The sequence below is a fragment of the Mustela nigripes genome, chromosome 17, assembly GCF_022355385.1.
Source record: "Mustela nigripes isolate SB6536 chromosome 17, MUSNIG.SB6536, whole genome shotgun sequence".
Classification (NCBI taxonomy): Eukaryota; Metazoa; Chordata; class Mammalia; order Carnivora; family Mustelidae; genus Mustela; species Mustela nigripes.
The window spans coordinates 53,145,565-53,158,768 of record NC_081573.1 but is presented as its reverse complement, the minus strand read 5'-3'; the positions used below and the strand labels follow the sequence as shown (position 1 = coordinate 53,158,768).

Here is a 13,204-nt window from a genome sequence, read left to right as displayed (position 1 = left end):
AAAGACACCATGAACATCGCACCCAAAACACAAGCTAGGATCTTGACAAGAACCTGCTTCTACCCGGATGTTCCTTCTAACCATCCATCCCTCTGTTCTCCCCATCTGAAGTAACTATTGTCCCAAATCCCACGTCAGATTTTCCCTTGCTTCTTTGTTATTCCTGCACCCATTAAACCACTCTGCTTGGGGCTGTGATCTGTACCGCCCTGTCACTCAGGTGTGGAACACCTCTTCATGTCTGTGGCCATATGTGTTCCCTCTTCTGTGAAACACATGTTAAGTTCAAGTCTTTTGTCATTTTTAAAATGGAGTTAATTGTCTTCATATGGAAGTGTAGGAGTTCTTTATTAGATTGATATTAAACCTCTGGCAGACTTGGCATGTTTGTTTAAGGCAATGAATAATTTGAAGAATCATTTTTCATGGTGAATAAGTTTTTTCTGTCTTGTTGAAGAACTGGTACCTTAACCAAGGTATAAACAATGTTTATGATTTAGCAGTGAGGAAAGGTAAGACACAATCTAAACTGCACTTAAGAACCCCCCATCCCTTGAGGCTGGGAATTGGTTAAATGAGGCAGCTGTGGAAGGAGGGCGAGAGATGAGCCAAACACAGACACAGGCTGACAGAGGTAAGAAGGAGCTGAATTCCAAGGTCCTGCCTCCCCATATACACACAATTCCCATTAGGTCCTCCCCACCCAGCTCCAGGGCAAGGTAAGCGATTTACATTGTAAAGAATATAAAACAGAGGGTGGGTCTCTGGACAGGGGGGATATCAGACACATTTGAGGTAAGACTACTGCACAAAACCAGACAGAACAAATAGAATGTTTACATAGTGAATGCTGAGACCATCAATCTTTTTTCCCTCAATTCTGTTCTTAAATGTTGAAAGCCAGAACTACATCCTCCAGGCAAGAAACTAGAAGACTCTTTGGAGGATCTGACCAGCCCTGAAAGGAAAGACCTAAAGCTACGGACATAGGTCTTCCCCGAGAGCACATGATCTCAAACTTCGGGAGGAAAACTATTTCAAATCTAGATTTTGATAACCAGCCAAACTACCAATCCAATGTCAGGACAGAACAGATATTATCAGCTACACATGGTCCCCAAACAAATTATTTCCCTTGCGACCTTTCTCAGTGTGCTGCTGGAAAATGTGCCTCAATAATCAAGGGAGCAGATCAAGAAAGAGGAGGATTTCACTAACTAAGACATTCTCCAACAGGGGAAAAAAGGTAAGTCAATGTAGGGAATGGTACGGAATGTCCCTAAGCCAGCAGCTAGTAGAAGTAGAAGGAAGCCAGTCCACCCTGCTGCCAAGAGGAGGCCGTGGGAGACCCTGAAAAATGAAACTGATGGGATGAAATTGATGGGATAATGCATCTGGAGGTACCAAGAAAGTATTTAGGCAATCTTGTTTCCTTCCTGTACTTGTCTGCTATTCCTGCCTCTACAGTTTGTACTGTACTAAGGAGTTTCACTCAAAAGATATTTCATTTCTGCTCACTGCATCATGGGTTTATCTCTATGCCTGACAGTTAGTAAATGAGGAGCAAAATTTCATCAATTCCCAACCAAGAGAGAAAAACCATTTTAGTGGTACAGCTAAGACCTAATCTGAAGTGCACTGTGTAGTCCTCCTGGCAGCACACGTGGCTCTTTTCACTTCGGATGTCATGACTATCTGAACTTCTCAGTTCGCTGTTGACACACTGCCTCTCAGCTCCAAATTCTCCCTTTTTGTATGCTCTCTGAAAATGGATCTGAGCCTCTTAAATAATTTTCCTTTGTCAGCTGGCATGACGTGAAGCGTTTCGTAGGGAGCGCCGGAAAGACGGTGCTTCCTGGTTCTGGTCTAGCAGCTTGGAAGGCTCCCACAACACAGCCAGACTTCCCAGCATGGAGCGCCTGTGGTGCACGGCTGCTGGCAGCACACGGCAGTCTCCCAGGAGCTCCCACCGGCAGCTCCGACCTCTCATGAGCAGCTGTCCCAGGCACCTGCGAGGACAGACTTCTGGCAAGTTCCAGCTGTGCGGCTTCTGCGCCATGCAGGTAGCTGTGCTGTGTCCTGTCCACAATGTGTGGAGCTCAGCCCAGGCTGGAGCTGTTCCTTCTGTGGGCTGTTCCTGTATTTTTTAGAGTTTTCCTTACCTCTTACTAGCTAATCCCTCTTAACTCCAACCTCTTGCTGCAGTTTTTATTCTTTATATTAGGCTTTCATTTGTGAAGTTACCATGTGGACTTTTTCTCTCTACGAGATCCAGGCTGAGGAAGTTGCTATTCAAAGGCTGCAGGCCTTTGACCGGAGGAACCGCGCATGTTGTGGACGGTGGAAGGAGGAGCGGGACTGGACTGGGGAGAGAAGGGGCTACAAGCAGATCTTTCCTTGCTGCCCCCTTTCAGCGTTCAACCATGCGACTGCATCGTTGCTGTGTTTGTGAAGTTGACTACATTGTCCTATGCTTTCACCATCAGAGCAGTGTCTTCTCCCTCAGCGCGAGATGGCTAAGAGGACAGAAAAGGGATTCCTGTAGATACGAGCACTGGCCATTTCGGTCTTCTCTAAAATCAGATCCTTTTCAAAGCCCAGGAAAAAATCAATCATTGTAGATGTTTAGAGACATCTAAACATCTAATTTAAGCCTAAATTACAGAAGTTTAATTATGGTTTAAATTCAGATCCCTACACCTGCCCCCAAACTTTCCCGTCTTCTAGCCCACGTCGGATCTCTCCGGGTACCATCTGTGCACGTTCCGCTCCTACCCATCTTGTCAAGACTGGCGAAAATGACAGTTCCACAAAGAGTTACTCCTTATCACTCCACCCTGCCACAAGCTGCACCTGTACCCTCACCTCCATAGTGCAGGTAAAAATCATTTCTCCTGCTACAGATTTCCCAAGCCCTTTATATTACAAGTTCATCAAGTTCTGCGGTGAGTATGGTATTTAGGTACATATCCCATTCCCTCTCCCCTTTATTTAACTGTAAGTTCCTGGAGGCCAGAGTCCTCTTCATCACTGTCACCTGACAATGGAGCCCAGTAGTTCACAAAGAACAGAAGTTCAACAGTTATTTGTAAAGTAAGTGTTGGAAGTGATAATGGTCTTCAAATAGTCACAGTACTGTCACATGAGATTTCCATCCTACTTGACCTCAGGTACTGTGAAGTGGAACCAGAAGTGATATGAGGAAGAGCGTCTCATAATCGCACCTGTCCAAGGCCGAAAGGACAGAAGTGCAGCGTTTCTCAAACTTTAATGTTCATCAGGGTCATCTAGGGGTCTTGATTCAGAAGGTCTTGGTGGGGCCTGAGTTTCTGCATTTGTAACAAGGTCTCATGCAGCACAGATGCTGCTGGTCTCCAGACCCCTCCGGGCAGCAAGGGGTTAATCGATGCTTCCCAAATAACCCACGGTGTGTTTGGTACTTGTAATCCATCTCAAATGAATACTTTGTAAGATATAATAAAAGTTCATTATAAATAAAGCAGAATGTACCACATGGCCACTCCAGTTATTAAGACTAGACTGTGTATTTGAAAGCTGCCAAGACAGCAGATCTTACAAGTTCTCATCACAAGAAAAAAAGTTGGGTAACTATGTAAGGTGACAGGTGAACTAGACTTACCATGGCGGTCGTTTTGTAATGTATACAAATATCCGAATCGTTATGATGTTGAACACCTGAAGCTAACACAAGGTTATGTTGCTTATACCTCAATTTAAAAATGAAGGAATTATGAGAAAAATGAAATAAAAACACACATAAAATGCAGGCCCCAATCATTTTATCATCAGAGTCAACAGATACAAAATTACTCTGTCAAATTGCTCTAAGTGCCTAAATGCTTAACCTCAGTGGGGCGCCTGGGTGGCTCAGTCGGTTAAGCATCCACCTTCTGCTCAGGTCACGATCCCAGGATCCTGGGATCGGGCTCCACATCGGGCGTCCTGCTCAGAGGGAAGACTGCTTCTCCCTTTCTCTCTGCCTTCTCCCCAGCTCATGCTCTCTCTCTCTAATAAATAAAATCTTAAAAAACAAACAAACAAACAAAACACACTCTCAACCTCCAAGCCTGTACTTGTATTACGGCGGCTTGTTTTTGGAACAACCCCAGTGTGCAGACGTTCCTCGTAGGCTGGCTGATCCCCCATCTGTCAAGAATATGGGGAAGGCTTGTCTCGAGTCTCTTCCAATCCTAGCTGGTAAGAGTCACTCAAATCTGTTTTGAAATAGTCTTGCTTCAGAGGCTCCCGTCACTCGTTACTGCCTTCTCTCAGTTCTTGGAGAGCCGCTATCCCTTTCCAACTCGGTGACCTCAAATGTGTCTTATTCTCCCTCCTTTTGTCTTCCCTTTTTCCTGATTCCCCAGCTAAGTCACTAGATCCCTTTAGTTTTTGTCATTCTATCTTACATTTCTTTCCTTCAGGAAATACCTCAATTTGCCCCAAACTCACCAATTGACTGTCCTCAACCTCCAGCCCAGTTTTCTCCATAACATTTCCCTTTCTATCTAGAATTTTCTCATCTTGCATATCATCTCTCTCTCCTCTGCTGCAGAGAATTTGGTGAACTGGACTGAGGGAGTTAACAAATTTAAAAAAAAAAAGAAAAAAAGCTCATCCAAAGAATTAATAACTGACAGTTCTGTTTTGTAAGTTAGCCCATTTAAAAAAAAAAAAAAAAACAGGAGGTAAATCAACTGTTTTTTTCAGTTCTTCATTTCTCCCCTAGGAAGCCATATGGTCATACCTAAATTTATTGGAAGTAGCAATATCCTTGTTTTTATTACAACATGATGTCAATGTACAAACTCTCTTCTGGAGAAGGCAGCAGTCTTAAAATACCACTTTGAGAATTTCATCACACGTGGAAAACACTAGAAATAATTGAGAGTATCATAAAATTGGGCCTCGGGTGTTCAGATATAAATATCCATGCCTGTCACATTCTTCCCTGGTTTTGTTTCTGGGGCAAGACATTTCCCCTCTCTGCCTCCATTTTCTCATTTGTAAAAAGAAGAGGTTAGATGAGGTGATCTGAGAGCTCTCCCATCCCCAAACATCTCTGGACAGAACTGCCGAAACAGGCCACTGAGTTTGTGCGCGGACTTGACTTTGGAGGTGTCCTAAGGAGTCCTAGAGGGTGAAGGCTGCCCCACTCAATCAGGGACGGAGGACTGATAACATGTGTGCCTGTGGGGCGATAACACAGGGTGAGTTTATTTTTCCTCCAATCACCTATCCTCTGGGCAGGCAAGCATTTATTTTCTGTCCTATTCAAACTGAACAGATGTGAAACAAAATCAATTTTTCTTTTTCTTGGCAGCAGTGAAGAGAGATTTTATTTAAAAAAAAAATTGTTGGTTCCTAGCTAATAAAGAAGCTGGTATTATTCAAAATTTTGCATCCATCCAAGAGGCCTACAACCTTTAAGTGAGTGTAACAAAGCCAAAGTAAACTGTTGGTTATAAATAATTCTTTCCTCACCAGCTTCCAATTGCTGACAAAGGTCAATGTGTCTCAATGCCCAGGTAACCAGGCCTGGTTCTACTACTCTTCGAAGAACCACTTCAGACATCACTGAATGAGATTTGATGTGAGGGTGACTGATGCAAAAGCTTGTCTCCAACAAAAGCAAGGGCATGTACTCAAATAGAATGCAAGAGAATGTAAGGTTTAAGTCAAGATTTACAGAAATTCTGGGGTGACGCATGGGCATTACTCACATGGCTTTAAGTGATTCGTGTCGCCTCAAACCGTGTAGCTACTGACAGCAGGCTCTGCGAGATCTGAGCGGAGGGGCTCAGGCTCACCACTGCATTTGCCCATTTAAGCCAAACTCCTAATTCATATTCCTTGGGGGGACTCCTGTCTTACAGATGCTCCTCCCCTCCCCTTTCATCCTCATGAGCTCCTAAAAACCACATCAGAAATGGATGTTCAGGGCAGGGGAACACTCTGTGTGGTCCTACAATGATGGACACCTGTCACTGTACAGTTGCCTTATCCTACAGAATGTACACCACCAAGAACGAACACTACCGTAAGCTAAGGGCTCTGGGTGACAGTGACGGGTCAGCGTGGGTCCAACAACTGTAACAAACGTCCCACTCTGGTGGGGGTACTGATAACGGGAGAGGTTATACGTGGTGGGGGCCTGGGATGGATGGGACATCTCTGTATCTGAACCGAATGGTCAATTTTGCCATGAACCTGAACTGCTCTAAAACATAAATTCTATTTTGAAAGTGTATTGTTTTAGTCCCCATTCAACTTAATGAAATATAAATTGCCGGTAATAATTCCATCAACACAGGCACCCTCCCACGACAAGGCCTTTTTCTGGTCTGCTTTTTTATGGATAGGAAAACAGGAACCTGGCTTTCTAATGGTTCCTGTCACCCAAGAACACCACCTACATGATTTACATGGGTATCTGAGACAGGAGCAAGGGTCCCAGAGGGAAGCCCCACGAAGCCCCAAGGACCGGCGGGCTAGGAACCAGGTGCCACAGACCTTTAGGTGGGCTCCCTTCCCCCAGCCCCGGGACCCACAAAGGCTCCCCAGCCAGCCACTGAGGTGCTCTTCCTATAGGAAGAATAGGATCACACAGAGTGGTCAGGATGCAGTGCGGAGAGGAAACCACCGGAAAACTCGGGCACGATGCCGCAGACATGGCCGGGATCTGCCACCAGCCTGACACTGCACACGGAGAGCAGGGATTTCCAAGTGGGAGTCAGGAAAGAACCAGCAGAGCGGGGACATGACCACATTCCTCATGTTATGATTCTAGGAGACAGCCTCACCCGCCGCGTGGCAATGCTAATGGAGCTTCGGCTTCATTTTTCCTTTTAATCTCCCTCTGTTCCTTTCTCTTCACCTCCACTGGGCTCTTCTTGCCTAGATGGATTAGTTTTCCCTGTCTTACCATCAAAACTCCCCTCCTCACACAGATGCTGCAATGACTCATAATTTGAATGGGTTTTAAGAGTAGCTCGTGAATCCGGCTTCCCAGAATTTTCTGGCAAGCTCTTCTAGAAAAGCAGATGCCTGGGTCCCATCCCAGAGCAACTGAGTCAGGTTCCAAGACTGTGTACATTTAAAAGGTTCCCCGCTTACTGGGACACATTCCTTCAGCCCTGGAAGCTTCCCTTTACCCTGCCCTCCCCCTAATCACATGTTTTAATACTTCACTCACTTCAGGTCTCTGCTCTCAAGAGCAGTCCGGGTACCACGCTATCCAAAGTACCACCTCTAGCCCCTCCCTGCTTCAGTTCTCCACTGAACTTAGCACCATCTCATAAACCGCATCTGTGTGATGTCGACACCCGGGAGACAGGACCTGTCTTGTGTAGCATCTGATCCCTCCCCTCATCAACTGCCCATACCGATCGGCTCCTGACAGATGCGCGTGGACTTGAATTAAGCCCAGCACGCAGCCCGGCTGGGGGACCCCCGGATTTCACCAGGGCAATGCCAGTCCCTGAAACAAAAGGAGCGCGCCTGCAGAAACGGCATTACCGACCAGCCCAAGAGTGAGCGCTCCTGAGCGGCGCCCCGCTGGTTCACCCACACTGAGGGGAGCGGATGCTTCCCCAGCATCCAATCCCCATGTGTGTGAGTCAGCAGTTCAAGAACTGACTGTCCCCCAGCTGCAAAGTCACCCAAATGTCCACGGTGCCATCACCTGCCCCCGCGCTGAGGGCAAATGGAGGCTGGCCCGGAAGGCAGGCTTGGGGGGGGGAGGGCTGCGGTCCATGAGCGACCCCGCCTGAGCCTGAACGGCCGGCGGTCCATCCCTGCCTCACGGCCCTCTGCTCACCGTCACTAGCGCACTGCATGGCAAAATGCGAAGATTAGGGAAGGTTTCTGGAAAACCAAGCGTTTACTGCTCAGGTGTCATCCCACCAAGAAGCTTTTTAGCAATGAAGCTGAAGCAGAGCCGCCTCAGGTCTGAAGAGGCCCCGGTCACCGCGCCATCGTCCCCGACAACCTCCCGGCCCCGACAGGCGGCACACACGGGGTCACAGAAACGTCTTCCGTTCTCCTCCTGACAGCACGCCATCCACTCTGAAGATGACAGGCAGTGTTCCTATCTACACCTGCTCTGAGTAAGCATGTCCAGTTACATCAGTATCTGCAAGAAACACAACACAAAGTGTGTGCCTTTGAGTCATGTGATCTGAACGAAGGAACAATTTATCTCAAGGGAGATAATGTTTTCAGATAGGAGAACAGGCGAGTGAGAACTACCTTCCGCAGGAGGAGAGCTTGAGAAAACTACCGCAGGGTGTGCGTCTGGGGGACGGGGGTGGGGTGGGAGGCGGTAGACACGGCACATCCCAGGGCCTGCGGACACGCACAGCTGTAAATGACCTCACTTACTCTCTTACACCTGCACAAGCACGGCGACCCTGAAGGGAGAGAGAGGCAGGGGGACCAAACCCATAAGAACTGTGGTTCTGGGCCACTGACCTTGCCCTGAGTCCCTCTGCTGGTCCAGGCACGGCATCAAGCACTAGGGATGGGTTCAGAAATCAGATCTCAACTAGCTGTTGAGCCCCAGTGTCGAGGAAATGATAAATCATCGCTTCTAACCTTGGGCTTCAGGTCAGTAAAATGCAATGTTACAAGTTGTTTCCGGGAGTCTAAAGCCTCTAGCATTATGTCCCAGAATAAATCTCTTCCCCAGCCCGCTGGAAGTCTGTTCCTCCCCAGGCCGTCCCCATCTCAGGACAGGGTGCTATTCTCCATGCAGCCGCGTGAGCCTGACATCAGGAGTCTAATCAATAACAGTTACAAAGTTACAAAGCTTGATACTCAAACTGGTGAGTGAAAGTTGATGAGGCATGGACTACTTCCATCATCTCCAAGCGTCGCCCTGTAATTGCTAATCACAAAGAGAAAACCAGTGGATTAAACCAGTGGACGCCATCTTTAACCATGTGATCGACGAACGTCATCTAATGCTGGGACAAACCATGGTGGGGCTGTGACGGAGTACATGGAGGAGGATGGGACATCACTCCCCTGCTATTCTTGCCGCAGAATGCAGAACCGCAATCTAACTGGAAGAAATCAAACAAACCCAAGTTCCTTAACTGTCTACCAAATAACTGATCAGTACGTGCAAAGGCCAAGAAAAGGGAAAACGTTGGAACTGTCACAGGAGGGACAGAGGAGGAGGCCAAAGGGACAAGGCAAGTGAATCACTATAAATACTGTGCAGTGGGCGATGTGTTAAGCAAAAGGGAGGCAAAAAGTCAGCTCTCTAGGGAGAGAGGTCAGAAAAGGCTTCCCAGAGGTGGCACCTGCATGGGGCCTCAGGTGAGTGTTTTACACCAAGGAGGAGGGACAGCACAGGCAGTGAGGTATGAGGTATTGTACGTCCAAGGAACGACAGGGGCGAGCAGGTTAACAAGGCTGGAGAGAGAAGCACATGGGGAAGGAGGGTGGGGACAAGCCAGCTTCTGGAGGACGTGCACATGTGTGTGCGCGTGCACACACACACACACACACACACACACACACAAGGACTTCACCTCAAGGGAAATGGAACTGTGCATGAGGAATTTTAAAAAAATCTTTTTATTCTGAAATAATTTTAAACTTACAGAAAAGGTTTTAATCGTAGAGTTTCTGTATCCCCCCTCAGGTGGCTTCCACTTGTGTTAGGATCGTAAATAATCTTAGTACAACTATCAACACTAAGAACTAAAGACTGGTATAAAAGTGTTAAATAAATTATGGACTTTATTCACATTTCACCAGTTTTCTCCTAGTGTCTTCTCTCTGTTCTGGGGTTCCATTTAGGGTTCCAAACTTCAGCTCATGATTATGTCTCTAACTTGTGACAGTCCTTCAAATCTTCACCTTTTAAGGCCTTGACTCTTTGGTGAGTAGTGGTTAATTATTTTGTAAAAGGTCCCTCAGGTTGGGTTTAATTTCTTAGACTGATAACATACTTTTAGCAGGAACCCTACAGAAGTGAGATCATGTCCTTCTGTGCAGCATTTCACAATGCTGATGTGTATGAGGTCAACCTCGGCCATTTGGCTATGATGACGTCCGCTGGGCTTCTCCACGAAGAATTTAAAGTCACTATTTATCCCTTTGTTACTATTAAATCCACCAAAGAAGATAATTTGGAATATACGAATATCCTTTTTTTAAAAGGATTTTATTTATTTATTTGAGAGAAATCATAGAGGGCAGGAAGAGGGAAAAGCAGCCTCCCTGCTGATCAGAGAGCCTGATGCAGGGCTGGATCCCAGGACCCTGAGATCATGACTTAAGCCAAAGGCAGACGCTCAATCAACTGAGCCACCCAGACACTCCCAAATATCCTTTTTCTCCGCCACGTCTTGCCCACTAATTTCAGTATCCACTGGTGGATCTTGCCTTTTACAATTATTATCATGCTCAAATGATGATTTTCTATTCTTTTATTCCATCTATACTTATTAATGGAAATTCTTTTGTAAGGAAGAGCTATCTCAGGACACCTCGGTGGCTGAGTCAGTTAAGTGTCCAGTTCTTGGCTTCAGCTCACGTCATGATTTCAGGGTCGTGAGATCAAGCCTTGTGTCGGGCTCTGTGCTGGACATGGAGTTGGCTTATGATTCTCCTTCTCCCTGGGCTTGGTTGGGCATGTGTGTTCTCTCTCAAAAAAATTTCTTTTATAAAACTGAAAAATAAAAGCTATCTCTTCTCCTACTGATTCACCCATTCATTCATTTACTCGTGCCTACACATGTGGATATGTATTACATTGTACGATTTATGATCCAATGTTACTGACATTCATTTCCTTGTTCAAACTGCCAAAGCTTTGGCCACTGAGAGTTCCTTCCCATTGGCTCTCTCATCTTTTGGGCACCTCCTTACTTTCTGGCAAATACTCTAGGCTCATGGTGTATTTTTCCTGCTCCAGTACCTGCATCAACCTCATCACGGAAGCCATTAGTTCTAGGCATTATCTAATTACATTCTAGAAGCATCAGCGCGGCAGGAGCAGCATGGAGGACTGATGGGGACAGAGCATGGAGGCTCCGTCACCTTTCAGAACTAGTAACAGCTGGAATGTGAGCAGCAGTGACGGTGAAGAGGAGAAAGGCTGCAGATGTGAGAGGCCAAAACCACTGGCTATGGCATCACGTATGTGTGTAGGGAGGGCACATCCCCAAGGTCTCTGAATTTCTCCCAGGGAGTCTGGCAGTATACTGACCACCCACCTGGGGGAGGAGAGCTGGCCTGGGGGTGGGTGGGGCCGAGCAGCCCCGCAGCAGGCTGTCAGGGATATTAGGCCTGGTGCTCAGGAGAGAGGCCGAGGTAGCTGCATCTCTGGAGCAGATGATGTTGTCAGAGAGCGGAGGGGAGGCCAGAAGCTTGTGCCACATCACGTATAGGGACAGACAGGGCGGAGAGCCAGAAAAGCCAACTGTAGGGGAAATGGGACAAGTCGGGTCACAGAAGCCTGGAGAGACCAAGTGTCAAGAAAATGACCAAGAGTGATAAATACAGCAGATGGGTTGAGCTGGATAAACACTTCCAAGTTTTCACCAGAGCGTTGGTGGTATAGTGGTTAGCATAGCTGCCTTCCAAGTTTTCACCAGATTTGGCAATCCTATTTAGCAATTTGGAAAAACGGGTTTAATGGAGTGATAACATAGGAGAAGAGATAAGGAAAAAGAGGTGGTAAGATCGTGGACAAGATAAATAGACACTCTAGTTTGAAGAATTACGCTCTTCAATTATGTGTGGGGCGCCTGGAGGGCTCAGGTGGTTAAGCGTCTGACTCTTGATCTTAGCTCAGGTCTTGATCTCAAGGTTTTGAGTTCAAGCCCCACGCTGGGCTCCATGCTTGGCATGGAACCTACTTAAAATTAATTAATTAATATTAAATTAGATTTTTAAAAAAAGTCATGCACTTGTTAGCAGAGGACGCAGAGATACATCCGCTGGACATCTGCATGTCTGCCACATAGCAGGCAGTGGAAGCGGCCCAGGCATGTCTCTGAGCCAAGGGAAGGAGCCAGAAGGGAAGGGAAAAAATAAAAGATACAGAAGGAAGAAGACAATGCGACAGAACAACCATCCAGAAGAAAGAGAAGACGGGAGGGTGGGTCAGGGAGAATCAGCCTGGACTGCGGATCTCTGCTCTACCCAAGGCTGGTCCGCAAAGCATTATTCTATGATTTAGACAGCTTTAAAGGTGATCTTCCAAGTTAGTCTCTATGTGCAAATTCTTTAAAAAATTTAATACTCTAGGGTCAAGAATCAACAAACTACAACCTATAGCCTGTTTCTGGAGGGCCTCTGGGCTAAAAATGGTTTTTATATTTTTAAAAGGTCGTTAGAACAAAAACAAAGAGGACTATGTGACAGAGGCTACCTGTGGTCTAAAAAGCCTAAAACACTGGACTCTACAGAAAAACTTCACCAAACTCTCCTCTAAATATTTTTAGAGTAACAAGCATACAACATTTAAAAAAATCTGGTCTAAAAGATAGGCCAAACAGCAATAACTTTGAGAAAACACTTGCAAGAGTGACAAGGCCACAGTGATAGGCCTGAGGGAAAAAACATCAGATACACTGCCAAGGTCTTTCCGTGATAATCCAGTCTTCCTGGACGGTGATCTGGCTTTATTCTCCAAGAAGAAATCTGTACTAGCTTCAGAAACAGATGTACTGGGCACACAGCCCCCAAAGTAGGCTTACATGTACCCACAAAAAATACAAAGAAAAAAGAAAACACCCCCCTCTTTTTTTCCCCTAATTTGCTTATTATAGAGTTGCTATTCGGAAGGAAAGAAGAACTGGAAATTAACATGTCAAAGGGAAAGGATGAAACGAGTTGCATCATACAGCAAGATGACGTAGTACAACTCGCTATTAAAAAGGATGAACAGGGCGTGAGACTGAGCTGTAAGGAGAGGGAAAGCTCTAGTGCAAGTGACAGGTCTACCTGGGAGACGATGATGATGACGACGACAGCAATTAAGTACACTGTTCAGAACCAGAATAAAGGCGCACATAAATAACTCTCATGCGATCTTCCGTGATTTTTTGTGTTAAAAAAAAAAAAAGATTCTTAAAATTTAAACCTGGTTCTTGTAATTTTGCAAGTAAAGCAATCCATAAAATTTACTTCTCAGAAGACAAGGTTTGAAAATGCATGTTAAAAT

At 46.1% G+C, this 13,204-nt stretch overlaps 1 protein-coding gene across 3 annotated transcripts in view; it reads right to left on the bottom strand.

Annotated features, from left to right (window-relative positions):
• The window catches only part of GAN (gigaxonin), a 60,294-nt gene that overhangs the window by 35,451 nt on the left and 11,639 nt on the right, over positions 1-13,204 (bottom strand). The window lies entirely within an intron of this gene.